This window comes from Pan troglodytes, chromosome 4, assembly GCF_028858775.2.
Source record: "Pan troglodytes isolate AG18354 chromosome 4, NHGRI_mPanTro3-v2.0_pri, whole genome shotgun sequence".
NCBI lineage: Eukaryota > Metazoa > Chordata > Mammalia > Primates > Hominidae > Pan > Pan troglodytes.
In genome coordinates, this window is record NC_072402.2 from 125,790,935 (window position 1) to 125,810,991 (window position 20,057).

Consider the following 20,057-nt stretch of genomic DNA (forward strand, 5'->3'; position numbering starts at 1 on the left):
CTCCCATCATCTTGGATCTTCCATGCTACATTCATTGTTCCCTTCCAATATCTTTTATTCCTTTTTTTAATTGAACTCTTAGCTTCTACCTATTTCCATTTCTTTTTTTCCAGGTACTAAGTTATCTCTCCCTTATTTTATACAACTTCCTGTCTTCCTACCTACTCCCAAATTAATAAATCCCAATTAATCAACTCCCAATTAATCAATTATCTCCCAATTAATCAATCTCTGCTAAGAGTTCCTTACCCTTCCACTGAGCATGGCTACTTTGATCCTTTTACCCCAAACATAAGTATTTATAATATTTTTATACCTTTGTGTAGTATCCATTTTATAATTTTACCATATTCTTTAATAGCGACTCAACTGCACTTCTCTGATATTAAGACCATGGATAATATAACTCAAGAGTACGTTTTTTTCATACCAACAATTCCATGGTTGGCAGTGTCCAAGTGGTTAAAAACATGTCTCTAAAATTAATCAAACCTGGGTTTGAGTCCTAGTTCTGTCATTTAATAATTGTGTGAGCTTGGGAAATTTTCTAAATCTTATCTGCTTCCCTATTTGTAAAATGAGGAGAGGAATACTTATTTTATAGGTTTCCCATGATAATTGCGTGGATAATGCAAGCAAAGTGCTGCAGATGTTAGTGGACTCAATGTAAGTAGCAAGTAAATACCCCTTGTCTTAGCCTCACTACCACATCAGCTCTCCACAAACCTTGCAAAACAAATCTTTTCCTTCTCCAAGACCCATCCCACCCGCCTCTCAGCCTCAACACTACCTCAACACATCATTTGTGTTGAAACCAAGAAAATCTCATCATGCCACTTACACTAAGGGATTCATAGGAAAAATACCAAATATGCATCCTTTGGCACAGAATATTTTGTGCCTTACCCTTTTTGGAGTAAAGCTATAAAATTTCCTCTAAGTCATAAAACTCTAGATTTTAATCTCAGACATTTTCTTTTTGGAAACAATTAAAGTCTCTTTGTGCTGCATCAGAATTCACAAAAAAGCTATCCAGTGTCCATTTACATTAATTATACTGGTGATTGACTATGGCTATGCCAGAGAATGTATTCCAGGCTCAAGTTCTATTTTTTGATGACTGTTCTCAGGATCATCAGACACCTGTCCGATGTAGCAGCTGGAATATTTAAGCATCACAGTGCTTTTAAAATAGCAGACAATTGCTGTGGCTGCAAGAAAAAGAAAAATAAATTAATTAAAATAAAATAGCAGATAAGCCAAACCACAAAGACATATTTTAAACCAGGGGGTTTTAACACTGAACACCCTGATTTCAATTTTTTCAATGCTATCTAAATAGAAGTATATTATAATCCAAGATAATACAAGCCTATGGCTCCAAGCAAAGTCAGATGGAGAAAAAAGTAGATTTGGTTAAAGATAAATGAAAAGAAACACTTCTTCCTCACCTCTACACTTTGATTGTAGTTCCTAGAATCAAATTAGAATGGAGCTAGGCTCCCTACAAGCCCCATTGGAATGGATAAGGGAAACTGTGAAAAACTCTAAGGGACCAACAAGTCTTTTGCACTGGAAGGAATCTTCAGAGATTTTCCTGACCCTAGTCTAACTCCAGTCCCCTTGTTTTACCAAGCAGGAAACAGAGGATTAGCAAGATAAACTGAAAGTCCCAACATGAATTCTAAAGATTGTCAAAGGAATCATAATAGTGAGATTCAAAATAATATATCTCCTATTTCTCACCCAGCCCTAGGTGATGAAGGCTGGGTATACAGTATAATTGGTCTAAGTGAGCATTGTAACCCACTGGGTTACCAAATCAGGAATAAGCATGTGACCTAGTATCAATCAAATAAATATAAGGGAAATTTCTATGGGGATTTCTGGAAGGAATTTTGATCCTTAATAAAAAAAGAAACAGTGAGAAGGACTATATCTTCTTCTGGTTGTGAATGCATAACTTTGAAGATGCAGTTCCTGGAGCTATCATAGGTGTACTGCAAACTTGCCTTAGACAAACCTTAGAAAGAAAATCAAACCACTGAGGGTGGCAGAAGGGAAAGATACAAAGAGCAATGGTCACTGAGAGTACTGTTGAATTGCTGCACCCAAGTAGAATAATTACTAAATTTACTAAAAATTATTGAATTGTGCACTTTCAATGGGAAAAAACTATGGCATGCAAATTATACCTCCAGAAAGTGTAAAAAGCAAACATTTGATGAATTATTGAAATACCTAAATCATTCAGTAAAGGATTTGACGTAAACAACTGGTCTACCCAATACCAAACAAGATATAAAGATGCAAATATATTCCTTTAGGTGAATTAACAAATGAGTTGTTCTGACTGAAAAATTATTAAGTCTAAAGTGAATAAAAGAAGAGAAAAAGGGTACTAAAATGTCAAAACAAGAAGCAATCATTGACAGCTACATTTTAGGAAATATATTCTAATATCTGAGGCAGAACCTCAACTGGGTTTGGACAAAAAAGAAGTATTTGGGGTAAAACAAAAAAGTGTTTAGCATATTCTGACAGTGGAAAAAAAGTAGGGAAGTGCGATTGTTAAGGGTTAGGTTGAGTGTTTCAGTTTGTGCTCAGAAAGGGCTATTTATAGTTATTTAGGTTTCAAATTAATATTCAGATATTTTTAAAGGTAAGATATTCTTAAACCTTTGAGGTCAACATCCAAATCTTTCACTTAAAAAATCTAATATTTTTGTATAAAATAAGAATAATCACTTTCAGATGTTCTTTTATTGTTGTTTTTAACTGAACATGAGTTCAAGTAACTCATGTTGAACAGATTACAATCATGTAAATAATTCTGTTTAAATACTTAATTACACTTTGCCACATTTTAAATTATAAATTCAATAGATTTGATTTTTTGCAAGCATTTCAAGTGTCTGCACAGGTACACCTATACCCTAAAAAGTAAGGCCTTCCACAGCTCCTTCATCACTTCTATAGAGCTAATAAATTATTTCTATGAAAATATGAATCACGATTGTTCATAAATATTCCGAAACTGATTTTAATAATTTATTCAAATTATCTTATATTTTTCCTCTTAAGTCACATATCTAAACCAAATACATATTTCAAATGAAAGTGACATGTGTAATCTCTTAGATTAAATAACACATACACATATTTTCCTAATGATTGTGTAAAATGTTATTATATAAAAGCCTAAGTATCATGGGTTTCATTTATTTCATTGCATCCATTTTAATTCTAAACCTTCCTGAGTTTCAAGAGATTTACTTAGTGAAGGAGATTTACCAACTCAAGTATTAATAGAATGAAGTTATTAAATCAAAGTTCTAAGATCTTGATAGTTATTTATTGTTCAGAAATTTAAGACCAGAGAGTGGAACTTGAAATCTATACTTCCATGATTCTTCCAGAATCACAAAATAGATTGCAGCTATTTTATACAAACTGTGTCAGCAAGTCTATGCAGCTCACGAACCAATTTTAATCACCTAACTGGGATAGCTAGAATTCTGCATCCTTACCATGACTGCAATTAACTTCCTTCATGCTCTGACTTGATTCCATTAATTTCCTTACTGTCTGATAGGACTCTGCAAAATTTTTGCATTCTTTTAGTCCTGATTGGATTTTGTATGCCTCTCATACTTTGGTCTGACTCTAGACATACTCATAATCCTTTTAATGACACACTTGACTTTGCAGTGGATCTGGCCCACAGTGTCTTCTATCCTTTAACAGAGTTCTTTTTGTCAAGGATCAGGTGCCAAAGAAGAAAGTTTGTGAGGTCACGAAATTGATGCCCAGGTCATTACTTTCATGATGGAAGGTGATCTATAGTGTTGGAATGGTTAGAGTGGAAGCCAAGCAGGGAATAAGTGCAAGGTGGTCAAGAAAGACTCACTGGGTGAAGTAATACTAGTGGCCTGATAGAGGAGTAGAGAAGACGGAAGCTATAAGAATGTGGTCCTACAGGAAAAATGGCTCCATTTACTCTCTGGGAAATTTATGATGATAAAATCCAGGGTTAATGCCACGCCCATATATGGAAAATATGTTGGGAAAGTGAACCTGTGCAAAATTAGAGAGTGAAAGATTTCAAAGTGGAGAAGCCTAAAATGTACTAATGTAGATGTAAAAGGCATTAGGGTTGGTAGCAAAGGTAAAATGAAGAAAGAAATTTGATCCAAGAGCTCCAGCCATCTACTAAGAGAACCCCAAGCCAAAAAATCCCTATTCAACTAACATTTTGGACAGTCCAAGGATGTGTGAGCAACAAGCCAGCTACCTCTTCATTTTAAGCCACATATGGTATATCAAAAATTTCTACTGGTGACAAGAACTGAAATAATACAGTTCCTTCAGAGCTGGTAGTGATAATTAAATTTGATCTGTGGCAACTTTAAACATAGTGTTTTTGAAAATAAAGGTTTGAAAAAGTGATAAAAATGTGTTATTGTACTACACTGAGCTAATCTCATCTTTATTTAAAATCATACTCCAAGGTTGGTCTACATTGCCTTCTATATTCTTGCAAATGTTTCTGAATTGGACGGCCTGTGATTCAAACAGAAAAAGTGAAATATAAGAAGCCAGAAAACTTATTGCTCATAAATTTCCTTAAAGGAAAGAAGAGGAAGAAATGTTGGCACTCAGCTTCTTTCCCTAAATGGTGAATGGCTTCATCATCCCACCCCTAATTCAAGTGCTTAGAAATTTAGCAGAACAATTGACGACAAATTTAACTTGATCTTTGCCAGAGATATGAAAATTTTAGTTACAAATAGGATTGCCATATTTATCAAATAAATATTCAAAATACTCAGATAAATTTGAATTTCAGATAAGTAACAATTTTGGTAGAAGTATTTAACCAAATATTGCAATAATGCATGGGACATCCTTATACTAAAAAGTTATTTATTGTTTATTTGAAATTCAAATTTAACTGAATATGCTGAATTTTATCTGGCAACATTATGTTTTCAAGTGAGTAGACTTTAGTGACTTGAAATTAAAAAGCAATGAACCAGAGGCTGTATGACAAATATAGCTCATAAGGGTAATAACTTTACCCAAGACTCTAATTTCCTTCCATTACCTATCCCGTGCTCCCATCCCAGTATTTTTTAAATTTTCAAATTTTAAGTTTTAGTCCAATTTTTACATAGGGATAGTCAAGTGAGTAGCAACTTTGAAAACCAGCTTGACTCTAACAGAAAATCAGTTCTTCTCCCAGTCAGAAGGCATTCTAGATTTAAAAGCTTCATTTATTTATGTCAACATTTTTAGCTAATAAGAAAATAAGCACAGTTTATACATAGTTGTTACAACCTACTAAATCAGCTAAAACCTTGCCTGTTTAATAACTAATATACATGTCATATAAATGAAAATAAGTAACAGATTACTGACTTCACTTTTTTTATTATTATTATACTTTTAAGTTTTACGGTACATGTGCACAATGTGCAGGTTAGTTACACATGTATACAAGTGCCATGTTGGTGTTCTGCACCCATTAACTCGTCATTTAACATTAGGTATATCTCCTAATGCTATCCCTCCCCCCTCCCCCCACCCCACAACAGGCCCCGGTGTGTGATGTTCCCCTTCCTGTATCCATGTGTTCTCATTGCTCAATTCCCACCTATGAGTGAGAACATGCGGTGTTTAGTTTTTTGTCCTTGCCATAGTTTGCTGAGGATGATGGTTTCCAGCTTCATCCATGTCCCTACAAAGGACATGAACTCATCATTTTTTATGGCTGCATAGTATTCCATGGTGTATATGTGCCACATTTTCTTAATCCAGTCTATCATTGTTGGACATTTGGCTTGGTTCCAAGTCTTTGCTATTGTGAATAGTGCCGCAATAAACATACGTGTGTATGTGTCTTTATAGCAGCATGATTTATAATCCTTTGGGTATATACCCAGTAATGGGATTGCTGGGTCAAATGGTATTTCTAATTCTAGATCCCTGAGGAATCGCCACACTGACTTCCACAATGGTTGAACTAGTTTACAATCCCACCAAACAGTGTAAAAGTGTTCCTATTTCTCCACATCCTCTCCAGCACCTGTTGTTTCCTGACTTTTTAATGATCGCCATTCTAACTGGTGTGAGATGGTATCTCATTGTGGTTTTCATTTGCATTTCTCTGATGGCCAGTGATGATGAGCATTTTTTCATGTGTATTTTGGCTGCAAAAATGTCTTGTTTTGAGAAGTGTCTATTCATATCCTTCGCCCACTGTTTGATGGGGTTGTTTTTGTTTTTTTCTTGTAAATTTGTTTGAGTTCATTGTAGATTCTGGATATTAGCCCTTTGTCAGATGAGTAGATTGCAAAAATTTTCTCCCATTCTGTAGGTTGCCTGTTCACTCTGATGGTAGTTTCTTTTGCTGTGCAGAAGCTCTTTGGTTTAATTAGATCCCATTTGTCAATTTTGGCTTTTGTTGCCATTGCTTTTGGTGTTTTAAACATGAAGTCCTTGCCCATGCCTATGTCCTGAATGGCATTGCCTAGGTTTTCTTCTAGGGTTTTTATGGTTTCAGGTCTAACATTTAAGTCTTTAATCCATCTTGAATTAATTTTTGTATAACGTGTAAGGAAGGGATCCAGTTTCAGCTTTCTACATATGGCTAGCCAGTTTTCCCAGCACCATTTATTAAATAGGGAATCGTTTCCCCATTTCTTGTTTTTGTCAGGTTTGTCAAAGATCAGATGGTTGTAGATATGCAGCATTATTTCTGAGGGCTTTGTTCTGTTCCATTGGTCTATATCTCTGTTTTGGTACCAGTACCATGTTGTTTTGGTTACTGTAGCCTTGTAGTATAGTTTGACTGACTTCACATTGTTAACTGAAATTTTAACAAAAAGTGATCAATTTGTCATATGTTGGTAATAAAAAGTCATCCTCATTAAATATCAAATGTATGAGAATAAATAGAATGCCTGGAGAAGGAAGTGAAGAGAAGATAGAATATCCATGGTATCAGTACAGACAGGGAGAGGAAAGAAAGTAAAGGTGAGCAAATGAATGCCTCCCAAGGTGTAGTGGGCAGAATAATTACCTCCCCAAAATTGTCCATGGCCTAATCCTGGAACCTGTGAATATGTTGCCTTATACGGCAAAAGGAATTTTCAAGATCTGAATAAGGCCAGGCACAGTGGCTCACATCTGTAATCCCAGAAGTTTGGGAGGGAAAAGTGGGAGGACTGCATGAGCCCAGGAGTTCAAGACTTGCCTGGACAACAAAGGAAGACCCTGACTCTCCGTATAAATAAAATTTAAATAAATAAATAAAAACATGTGAATAAATTTAAGAAATTTGAGACAGGGAAATTATCCTGGATTATCCGGGTGGGCTCAATCTAATCACCTGAGTCTTTAAAAGTGGAGAACCTCTCCTGGCTGTATAGAACCAGAGAGATAGCAGCATAAGGACTAGACCCACTGTTACTGGCTTTGAAGATGGAGGAAGGGGCCATGAACTGATATGGTTAGGCTTTGCGTTCCCACCCACATCTCATCTTAAATTGTAATCCCCATAATCCCCACATGTGAAGGGAGAGATCAGGTGGCACTAATTGAATCATGGGTGTGGTTTCCCCCATGCTGTTCTCATGATAGTGAGTGAGTTCTCACGAAATCTGATGGTTTTATAAGTGGCTCTTCCTCCTTCGCTTGGCACTTCTCCTTCCTGCTGCCTTGTGAAGAAGGTACCTTGCTTCCCCTTTGCCTTCCACAATGATTGCAAGTTTTCTGAGGCTTCCCCAGCCATGCTGAACTGTGGGTCAATTAAACCTCTTTCCTTTATAAGTTACCCAGTCTCAGGCAGTACTTTATAGCAGTATGAAAATGGATTAATACATGAACCAAGGAATATAAACTTCTAGAAACTGAGGGAAAAAAATGGATTCTCCCCTACAAAGGAACTAGAAAGTTCCTAGAAAGGAACTCAGTGCTGCCAACACCTTGCTTTTAGCTCAGTGAGACCTATGTTCTGGCTTCTGGCCTGTAGAACCAATTATAATAAATTTGTGCTGTTTTAAGCCACTGTTTGTGGTAATTTGTTAAAGCAGCAATAAAAACCAATACGTAAGACTTGACTGTTTTTAATTAAAACACATACAATTTTAGAGTGCGCATTTTCCCAGGAAAGGTCTCAGTGTTGGGATCTCTACAAGGATATAAAAGGATTTTCTCTTGATACCTGCCTGTGAATTTGCATGCTAACTCCCACCCTGCCCCCTCATCTTCACCCCTGAAATTTACAGAGTTTCTAGGGATTGTCAAGATGTTGGCTACTCCATATGCAAAAGAATGAAGCTGGACCCTTATCTTATACACAAAAATCAACTCAAAATGGATTAAAGGCCTAAGCATAGACCTGAAACCATGAAACTTCTAGAATAAAATAGGGGAAAAGCTCCTTAATAGTGGCCTTGGCAATGATTTTTTGGATAGGAAAAGCTCAGGCTACAAAAGCAAAAATAAACAAGACAAACTACATCAAACTAAACAATCAGCAAGATGAAAAGATAACCTATAGAGTGGGAGAAAATATCTGTGAACCATATGTCTGATAAGTGGTTAATATCCAAAATATGGCCAGGCGCGGTGGCTCATGCCTGTAATCCCAGCACTTTGGGAGGCGGATGCAAGCAGATCACGAGGTCAGGAGATTGAGACCATCCTGCCTAACATGGTGAAAACCCGTCTCTACTAAAAAACAGAAAAAATTAGCCGGGCGTGGTGGCGGATGCCTGTAGTCCCAGCTAGGGAGGCTGAGGCAGGAGAATGGCGTGAACCCAGGAGGCAGAGCTTGCAGTGAGCCAAGTTCGTGCCACTGCACTCCAGCCTGGGTGACAGAGTGAGATTCCATCTCAAAAACAAAAACAAAAACAAAACCAACCAAACAAACAAAATATATATATATATCTCCAAAATATATATGAAATTCACACAATAGCCAAAAAAATCTGAATAACCCAATTTTAAAATGGGAAAAGGACCTGAATAAACATTTCTCCAAAGACTAAAAATGTCCAACAGGTGTATGAAAAGGTGCTCAACATCACTAATCATCAGGGAAATACAAATCAAAACCATAAGGAGATACTACCTCACAGTTGTTAGGATGGGTCTGTAGTCCTAACTACTCAGGAGCTAAGGTGAAAGGATCATTTGAGCCCAGGATTTGAGGCTGCAGTGACCTATGTATGATCACTCCAGCCTGGGTGACAGAGTGAGGCCCTGTCTCAAAAAAAAAAAAAAAGAAGGAAAAGAAAATATTAATGTTCTATTGTAGAACCCTTAAAAGGACCTTAAAGATGAACCAGTTCAACTTCACTCATTTACTACATAAATGCCTTTTTCAAATTCTTCATGTGACAGAAAAATGAGTTGAGCTAACAAAATGAAGGCAGAATTGTTAATCTGATAACAGTAGTATGAATAATTCAACAGAAGCAAGGAATTTTTGTACTGATACATTGACTCATTTACAAAGCTAGATGGAACTTTTCTGCTGTTTGTAAAATTTTTGTTTAGAGAAAACCCACCAAGCAATAGAGTGAACATTTAGCACCTTAATCTTAGATGATGAATTCGTTAAAGAATTTAATGGCAGGCTATTAAATAATTTGCATTCACTAGCAGAATACAGCAGTGTGGTGACAAAAATCTATCAGACTTAAAATTAAATGTAGTACATTTGCTAAAAAGAGTGATCATGTAATCTAAAAGCAAGTCTAGAAATTAGCTGGTTAACATTACGTGTTTTTCAATGTTTTGAATTTTTCTCTTTATAAATGGTTTCAGCATAGTTTTTAAAAAGAGGTCCCAATTACTAGCGTTCCTATACACCAACAACAGCCAAGCCAAGAGTCAAATCAGAAAGGCAATCCCATTCACAATTGCCACAAAAAAAGAATAAAATACCTAGGAATATAGCTAACCATGGAGGTGAAAGATCTCTACAATAAGAATTACAAAATACTGCTCAAATAAATCACAGAAGACACAAACAAATGGAAAAACATCCTATCCTCATGGATAGGAAGAATCAATATAATCAAAATGGCTATACTGCCCGAAACATTTACAGATTCAATGCTATTCCTATCAAACTACCAATGACATTCTTCACAGAACTAGAATAAACTATTTTAAAATTCATATGGAACCAAAGAATAGCCTGAATAACCAAGGTAATACTAAACAAAAAGAACAAAGCTGGAGTCATCATGTTACCCGACTTCAAACTATACTGCAAGGCTACAGTGACCAAAACAGCATGGTACTGGTACAAAAACAGGCACACAGACCAATGGAACAGAATACAGAGCCCAGAACTAAGGCAGCACATCTATGACCATCTGATCTTCACAAAGCTGACAAAAATAAGCAATGGGGAAAAGATGCCCTATTCAACAAATGGTTCTGGGAAAACTGGCTAGCCATATGCAGAAGATTGGAGCTGACCCTTTCCTTAGACCATATACAAAAATTAACTCAAGATGAATTAAAAACTTAAATGTAAAACCCAAAACTATAAAAACCCTGGAAGACAACCTAGGCAATACCATCCTGGACATAGGAACGAGCAAAGATTTCATGACAAAGATACCAAAAGCAATCGCAACAAAAGGAAAAATTGACAAGCAGGATCTAATTAAACTTGAGTTTCTGTGCAGCAAAAGAAGCTATCAACAGAGTAAACAGTCAACCTACAGAATGCGAGAAAACATTTGCAAACTATGCACTTGACAAAGGTCTAATATCTAGCATCTATAAGGAACTTAAACAAATTTATAAGAGGAAAACAAATAACCACATTAAAAAGTGGGCAAAGGACATGAAGAGACACTTCTCAAAAGAAGACATACATGTGGCCAACAAGCATATTAAAAAAAGCTCAACATCACTGATCATTAGAGAAATGCACATCAAAACCACAATGAGATACTATCTCACACCAGTCAAAATGGCTATTACTAAAATGTCAAAACAAAACAAAACAAAACAAAAAAGATGCTGGCAAGATTATGGAGAAAAGGGAACACTTATACACTGTTGGTGGGAATGTACATTAGCTCAACCATTGTGGAAAGCAGTATGGTGATTCCTCAAAGAGCTAAAAGCAGAACTACCATTTGGCCCAACAATCTCATCACTGGGTATATACCCAGAGGAATATAAATCATTCTACCATAAAGACACATGTACACGAATGTTCACTGCAGCACTATTCACAATAGCAAAGATGTGGAATCAACCTAAATGCCCATCAATGACAGACTGGATAAAGAAAATGTGGTATATATATACCATGGAATGCTATGCAGCCATAAAAAAGAACAAGATCATGTCTTTTGTGGGATCATGGATAGAGCTGGAGGCTATCATCCTTAGCAAACTAATGCAGGAACAGAAAACCAAATACCACATGTTCTCACGTATAAGTGGGATAGAAATGATAAGAACTTATGAACACAATGTAGGAAACAACAGACACTGGGGTCTACTTGAGGAGGTAAGGTGGGAGGAGAGAGAGGAGCAGAAAATATAACTATTGGGTACTGAGCTTAATACCTGGGTGATGAAATAATATGTACAACAAACCCCCGTGACATGTGTTTACCTATGTAACAAACCTTTACATGTACTCCCAAACCTAAAAGTTAAAAAGAAAATAAAGTTCCCAAAACTTTATTTCTCTCTAGCTTCTTCTCCAAGAGCAAGTGATTAAATCATGACAATGTTTCTAACTATGAATGTCACACATAAAATATGATACCAACTGAAAGTATATAGCTTGCAAGTACGTCTGGGAATTATAGAAACACAGACAGCTCATCAGTGTTAATTCAGGCATGCTTTTGAACAATGTTCTGTCTACATATTTGGGTTTTCTGATTACCTAACTTTCCTTTCTTGTCTACATTTCTCAACAGAGATTTTTAGTTTATCTTAGAGTATTCATCATGGCTCAACTTATAATTTCAAGCGAAGCATGATTCAGAATGCCCTCGATTTTTAGCCCTTCACAGCCTTTGGTTATCTAAAAGTTACCTGTTCTGATGTCCACATCAGTATGCTAAAGTTAGGAGACTATGATACTATATTCCAAAGATTTTCCTCAGAAAAATGAAGACAGCTGTTGGCTAATCAGTCTGAAGTGCTTGTCTTTTGCTTATAAATCAGGTGCTCCTTAAGTTATAGTTCTTTCTTTCCTTATCTGTATTCATTCAGCAGCTGATGAAACCGTGCTATTATCTTCCAAATAATCTGGCATTTTCTCTGCAGAATTGTAAAATCAATATAAATCAGCTGAGAATTAAGGAAAGCGGTAATAAAAATCCTGAGGCAAAGTTAAAAAATTTTAAGTTTTCTGATGCATGATTCTGATTTAGATTAGTTTTCAGGTAACTGTTTGAGGGTCAAGAAAGAATACATAAACTGATGATGATCTGGGTAAAATCTGTGAAAAATAGAAACTTGGTGTTGATATAAAAAGATGTTAACTGTATTTATTATACAACATAAACATCAACATGTATCCAACAATGGAAGAATGCTCTGTAGCTAAAGCCAATGAAGAGAGAAATTTGGTAGATGATAGATAGACAGACTGCACTGATTCTATGAGCCCCCAGGATTTTGTATTCCCTTGAGATGTCTCAGTGCCTGGTCAGCAGCTGGTGGAGAAAGGTCAGAGTGAGCTGCACCATAAATCAATGGTACAGAGAGGCAGGATAAGTGGCTGGGCAGAGGCGGGGGAGGGAGGGACTTAATAGGAATAAAAAGAGGAATAGGTTTTGAGATGGCCAGTTAGTGGTTACTGAACCGGAAAAATAGCACTGCAGGTTGCAGAAATGGCTAATGTCAAAACTTTGCATTATAATGAGATCTAGCTCAACCGTAGAAGGTTTTTACTTCTACAGTTTCTAATAATCTGAATAAAGTTTCTTAAAATGCCACATTTATTCTCCAAAAGTTTAAGCATTGGTAAATTCAGAGGGCATACTATTAGGGTTTGTAAAACAAACAAAGAAAACCCACAAAAATATTATTTTAGTAATAAATTTGCAGACTTGTTCATTATTTAACTTATGCCATGTATAACTCTGAGTTGTAACTTCTGGCTCTATATCTGAATTCTCATCAAGTATAAAATCATCCTACTGAATCCAAAAACTCATTTCAGAGAGATGTATGGTTACAATTTTTTTTAACATCAATAAAGATCCTCTTCAAATTCCCACTAAAATTAAACCATAAGTGCTACCATTTCTAGGGTTTATAGTTTTTAAAGCAAAAAACAAACAAACAAAAAAGAAGGGATATTTACCTGAGTATACCAAATAAACAAATATTTTTAAACATTTGTTTAAATTGTTAACTTTGGCATATTGTAATTTAGAGGAAAATATCCCGAAATCTTTTAGCCTAATTCTCCTCATAGTACAGATAAGACAGCCATGCACATTGCAACCCTGGGTGCCCAAAGTCACACTACAAATTAAGGTCACAGGCAGAAAATTGAATATACGTCTCCTACTTCCTGGTCCATCTTCCTTTCTTCACCAGAAAAAAATAATTTTAAAAATGTATAAAGACTATCATGGTAAGATATTAGAAGAATGCTTCAGCAATGATGTTATGTTTTATCCAAGTCAATGTTCAGTATGAGTAGAATATAATCAAAATTAGAGAGAAGATAGAAGAGTCAGGAAACGTGCTGGTTTGGTTATCATATCTTCATAGTGTGTGTTCGTAAAACTTAGGAAAAAACCCTGGGATTCAGCTGCCCAGATATATTTAAAGAAATATGATTGTTCTACAAGATTTCTTTCAAGTAATAATAGAAAAAAATAGCATCAGTTTTGCTATTGTTGTAGGACTAGTAGAATTAACAGAAATTCATCAATTGCCTCATTTTTTTTTCTAGTGAAAGGAGATGGCCAGCATTCAAGAATTTGCAGAGGCTACTACAAGGAAGCGCAGATTCTTCTCACAATTGTTTCTTTTCTCATGTCCAGGAGAATTCAGCATTGCTTAAGCATATTTGCCCCAGGGTCTAGATGACAACTGATTGGAGTGATGTTTGCCCTATGCTTTTCAGACTTGATTAAAATGACTAGTGGAATGAATGTGTGCTGTGGTTGATAGCCTTCTAAATTTGATAAAGAAAACTATAATTATATCCAATCTTACCTGATGTTTTAAACAAAATATTTACAGTGTGCAATGAAGATATCTTTGTCCTTTATATGACCTGTAAGATGGCTTAGAAATTATAGCTTAACTGGATGCCTTGATATGATTAAATATATACTTAGTTGACTACCTAAGAACTTGCACGACAAAAATGAAAATGTAAGCCTGTGTTTTTTTTTGATCTTCCCTAAGAATCACTTATGTCTGAATGTGAATACAATTTTTAAAGTAATGCTCGTTAGAAACATAAAAATAAGAAAAGATACTGTATTTTATTTTCACAGAAAAGTGCTTCTATAATTTTAAATAAATGCAATATGTAGGGGACTCATCCAACTGTGTATCAGAAAGGAGACTGAAGAAACTGGAATACAAAATGCATCTGTTTATCCTATTTTCAAATATAGTCAAAATTGAGGTCTTTTATGTAGATGTTAATCATTTTTAGTATTTTAAATTCTTCCTTAAATTTATCTTTATAGCCCAAATCTCTCTTGCCATGATTTGGATCCAATTTCCATTTTTCACCTTTAACAGAGGCAAATCAGTGGGTAGTGTCTAAAATACGTGATAACCTTCAATTGAAAAGTAACCATCAGTTTACAAATATTTTGTATTTTTAAGGATGGATCTGCTTCTATTAAAATTAAGAATGCAGGTGAAGGCTCAGGACTGTCACTCTGTTTACAGACTGAGGTATGGTTAGCTCTCTCTCATGCTTCTTTATAGTACCCAATGATAATCACTAATTACTAATAATAACTACTTTATTATCATTTCCCACTATTCCTTTATTGAATGAAATGCAGATGGGTGGTGAGGTGTGGAGGTAATTAACACTCTCACATGAAAGTCCAAAGGTAGTCAAACATGACTGCCACTTAAATCCCATTGTCCAGAAGGGAATTACTTGGCCATACCCAGCTGCAAAGAAGGCTAAGAAACATAGCTTTGATATGGGGCAGCCATGTACCCAGATGGACACCGGGACTTTGTTAATACAGACTAAGCGGAAAATGGATTTGGGGGAGCTACTAGCAGTTTCCATTACACTCCACTCCACACATTTTAACATTGTATTAATAGTCAAATCCATTGTGCCTGGCTTAATCTCATATGGACCTTCATTGTTTTCAAACTTCTGAATTATATTTCATGCAGAGAAAAAAGAAATTGGTGTCAAGGACAATACAGAAGAAAAAAATTCTAAGCATCAAGTTACCAAGAATTTATAATTAGACATGCTCATAGTATATTTTAGAAGTGAAGAAAAGTATGACAAATTGAACTATAGGAAAATCTCTTAATTTAACTAAGAGCTTGGCTCTGATCCTTTTGTCAGTGACTTGTGCAGGATCTCAAAATCATATTAAGTGTGGCATTAAAGAGATAGGGCTCAGTCACAAACTTAGCTTTGTTTAGGAATTCTGAACATGGCCAGACCACTTCAAAGTGCTTCACAAAAGATGTACAATTACTTAAAAAACTAATGCAATCTGTGGTCCCAAGATAAGGATTGAAAGCAGAAGGAAACAAGTGAGTCATTACAACTATTGGCTTCTATTTTTGATGAGATAAAGGAATTGCCTGCTTGAGTTCTAGCTGCTTCCTATGTGAATATGCACAAAGAATGTAGGTGTGGTAAATAAAACAGAAGAAGCTATTTTAATACATTTTCATAATATTTTGCATGTAGTTTTAGACTGGGTTCATTTGATAAAATCTGACCTTCAAAATAATTACATAGTAAATTTTTAAAAATTTAAACAGACAGTTCTTATTTTTGCTAAAATAAGTTCTTGATTTGGTGGCCGCCAAACTCCTATTTGCATTCTATGTCATATGACTTAAATTATCTATAATTAATCTTTCAATATTTAAATATTTTCTTTTTCTTTTTGGCTAGGACTATTGATCATATAATAATTAACACTTCCAGGCTTTGGGGCTTTGTATAGCAGTTAGGGAAAATATATATATAAAGATGAATCTTTTTTCTTCCTTCAAAATTTTGTGCCTTTCTGATTTACTGTAGCCTGGAGCAGAAGGTCACTGTCTGATCCTCAAACTTCTGATTGTTCACATCTTCATTTTGCTGCTACTGATAGACTCGCCTTCCTGGTCTCCGTACATTTTGACTTAACTCTTTGTGTCTTTTGTGAGCATACACACATAAACCTGGAGGAATGTTTTAAAAAGATGACTAATAGCTGGGCGCGGTGGCTCATGCCTGTAATCCCAGCACTTTGGGAGGCTGAGATGGGTGGATCACAAGGTCAGGAGATCAAGACCATCCTGGCTAACACAGTGAAACCCCATCTCTACTAAAAATACAAAAAATTAACTGGGCATGGTGGCGGGCACCTGTAGTCCCAGCTACTTGGGAGGCTGAGGCAGGAGGATGGTGTGAACCCGGGAGGCGGAGCTTGCAGTGAGCCGAGATCGCACCACTGCACTCCAGCCTGGGCGACAGAGTGAGACTCTGTCCCCCCACCAAAAAAATAAAAAAATAAAAAAAGGAGACTAATAGTCAGAATGGTAAACACATATCTGGGATTTCCAATAAGGATATCCTGTGACAAATTTAATTTAAGTTCAAACTACGAATCTCTACCAGCACCTAGCAAATACATTGGACAATGAGGGTTAATAGACAGGAATGACAAGTGCTATACTGCTGAATTTTATGCTCAGTGTTCACCACTTTTTCTTTAATGGTAATAACAATATCAATAGCTAACATTTTTTGAGCATTTACTAATGTATGGACAGTTACACATATCTTATCCATTTGCTAATTAAATCCTCATAACAATCTACAAGGCAGGAATCATTTTCTTCCCAATTTTACTAATAAGGTAGCTGCATCACAAAGAGCTCAAGAATTTGCCCAACATCACACAATCAGGATGTAGCAGATGGGAAATACCAACATAGGCAGTCTCATCCTAGAACCCAGGCTCTTGCTTAGCACAGGGATCCATCTTCCTCTTTTGTTCATGACCTAAGCCATAGCTGCAAAAGGATATTTCTCCTAAAATAACTGAAGACACATTGGAACCACTTGTAAGTTCTGTAATTATATTTGAATAACATTTGTGTTGCTATTTCGTTCTCTGATAATTATCCTCTATTCTCCTTCCATCTGTATGGCTGTAATAGAAACATCCATATGACCCTGTCTTCTAGACCATAGTTTATTGAACCATGAGTGGGCATCTGACTCAAGATGAGCCACTGAGATCTCTTCTAGGCTATATGGTGTAGGTAGAGATTTCAGTTTTCGCCTATCTTCTTGAACAGCAAAAATATAAACTTGGGCCGGGAGCAGTGGCTCACACCTGTAATCTCAGCACTTTGGGAGGCTGAGGCGGGAGGATTACCTGAGCTCAGGAGTTCAAGACCAGCCTGGGCAACATGGCAAAACCCCGTCTCTACCCAAAATACAAAAAATTAGCCAGGTGTGGTCGTGCACGCCTGTAGTCCCAGGTAATCAGGAAGCTGAGATGGGAGGATCACTTAAGCTTGGGAGGCAGAGGCTGAAGTGAGCCGGGGTCATGCCACTGCATTCCAGCCTGGGTGACTCCATCTCAAAAAAAAGTAAACTTGGAAGCTGGTGGCAGTGGCCATTTACTACAGTACTACATGGACCAGGTAAAAGAGAAAGCTGGTCTGCAGTAAAAGAAGAATAAGCAACCCTTCCCTGGTTTACTACAGGAGACAGATTCCATAACTGTCCCCAATTCTTTATTCCCCTTCCTGTATGCCACTCCCTTAACATTATGACTGCAGGTCTTCCCAACAAGAGGTGGAGCCAGTGGCCCATCGCTTAGATCTGGGCTGGACTTGTGACTTGGCAAAAGTGACAGAATGCTAGTTTCAAGTCTTAATCACAAGAAGCTTTTCATATTTACAGTTTTTATCTTTGACCCATCTTCTCCCTAAGAACATGCCTGGCTGGCTTGCTGGAAGGATAACAAGCATAGCTATGGTGCCATAGCCAAGATCATCCTAAAAAGCCAGGAGATAGCTGACCCACCAACTGACTAAAGAGACAAAGAGATGCCCCCCTGAGATCATTCAAGCCTAGTCCAAATGAGCAGAACTGCCCAGCCAGCCCATAGACTTGTGAAAAATAGTAAATTGTGGTTTTTATAAGGGTGGCTTGTAATGCAGCATTAGCTAACTGATACAGTTACCTGCAGTTTTCCCATCCATTAAGATACTAGAGGCCTGGATATGTTGCAGTAGCAGGTTTCCATAACTCACACTTATAGTCTTTTAATAAATTTTCCATTTGTCTTAAGTTTTCTCAGTTGGGTTTCTGTTATATGCAACCGTAAGAATCCTAAGTGATGTGAGTTTTATAAGATCTGAGAATAACAAGAACAGCATCTTACTTTTACAGAGTCCTGTTAAGAGGTAACCAGTTTAGTAATAGTGTATTAAAAAGAGATACACCATGAGCTTTGTTCTGACTGCTTCAACATGTTTGGGGCTGGATCTCTACTTTTGTTTTGTTGGTAGTGATATTGGCAGATTTTTTTTTTTTTTTTTTTTTTTGAGACAGAGTCTCAATCTGTCGTCCAGGCTGGAGTGCACTGGCACGATCTCGGCTCACTGCAAGCTCCGCCTCCTGGGTTTCCGCCATTCTCCTGCCTCAGCCTCCCAAGTACCTGGGACTACAGGTGCCCACCACCATGCCTGGCTAATTTTTTTGTATTTTTAGTAGAGACAGGGTTTCACTGTGTTAGCCAGTGGTCTCGATGGTCTCGATGGTCTCGATCTCCTGACCTTGTGATCCACAAATGCCACTAACACATAAATATGTCTACACTGCAACAACTTAAAAGTCTACATATGCCTCAAGCATTAAAATGGAAAAGTTCCCCTTTCCTATTCCCAACCTATAGTAAAGACCCTCCTCAGAGGAACCAGAGTTAATAGCTCAGACAGCTAATAAGGAGCAAGAACTTTAAACTTGTACCTTTACTGAAACTTGGACAATTGAAACCTGGATGGAGAAGATAAGAACCTACATAATTGTCAAAGGAGTGAACTGGATTTTACTGTTGTTTCTTTTGCAGTTATTGGATCTGCTTTTAGGGCAGATTGTTGCTTGTTTGACCTGAAAATCCTCCATAGGCCATTTAATGATATAAGTATTACACTGATCTCTCACCTGGATAGATGTTGGAGATGGTGAGCCCCCAAAACTTGAGTGTTTTAGCACAAAGAGGTTCACACAGGAGGCTGGCTGTATGGGTAAGCTAAGTGTTCTTATTGTATGACAAGTATTAGTCTCTTCGAGATAAATGTTTTATTTTATATATTTAGCTTAAGATCTCATTGTCTTAAAAATGTCACTTGTTCTTATAAATAAACATTCGTGTTTGTTTGCAGGATTGCTGATAGGGAACTGAGCTCTAAGAAGCTAAAGGAGAGTCATGGCACATGGCAATGCTGTTTCGAGGCCTGCAAGATATTTGCCAGCCTTCTAAGCCCCATGAGAACCTTCACACAGGCAGGGGACACCATCAACAATGGTGATGATGAGGTTCCTTCAGGAACTGCAATAGTAAACATGGACCCAGAGGAGCCAGGGCAGGGAGGAAAGAAGGTGATAGATACCTGTTGGAGATCAGGATAGATAGACTACACAACAACTGGAAATAATCTGGGTGTCAAATATTCATACAAGCCTAGTTTTTAATTATAGACTGTTAAAGCTTGCAATATAACAGCTACAGTTTATGTAAGTATACACCAAAAGAAATATTTGGAAGGATATACACCAGAACTTATACACAGGATCTCTG

General features: G+C 36.7%; 1 long non-coding RNA gene across 1 annotated transcript in view; it reads right to left on the bottom strand.

The window, feature by feature from the left end:
• Positions 1–1,073: 1,073 nt before the first annotated feature.
• Positions 1,074–20,057, bottom strand: part of LOC104006546 (uncharacterized) — a 58,830-nt gene continuing 39,846 nt past the window's right edge. Inside the window, exon 3 of the long non-coding RNA XR_010157325.1 lies at positions 1,074–1,211. This is a non-coding gene — a long non-coding RNA (uncharacterized LOC104006546). The remainder of the gene's footprint in view (positions 1,212–20,057) is intronic.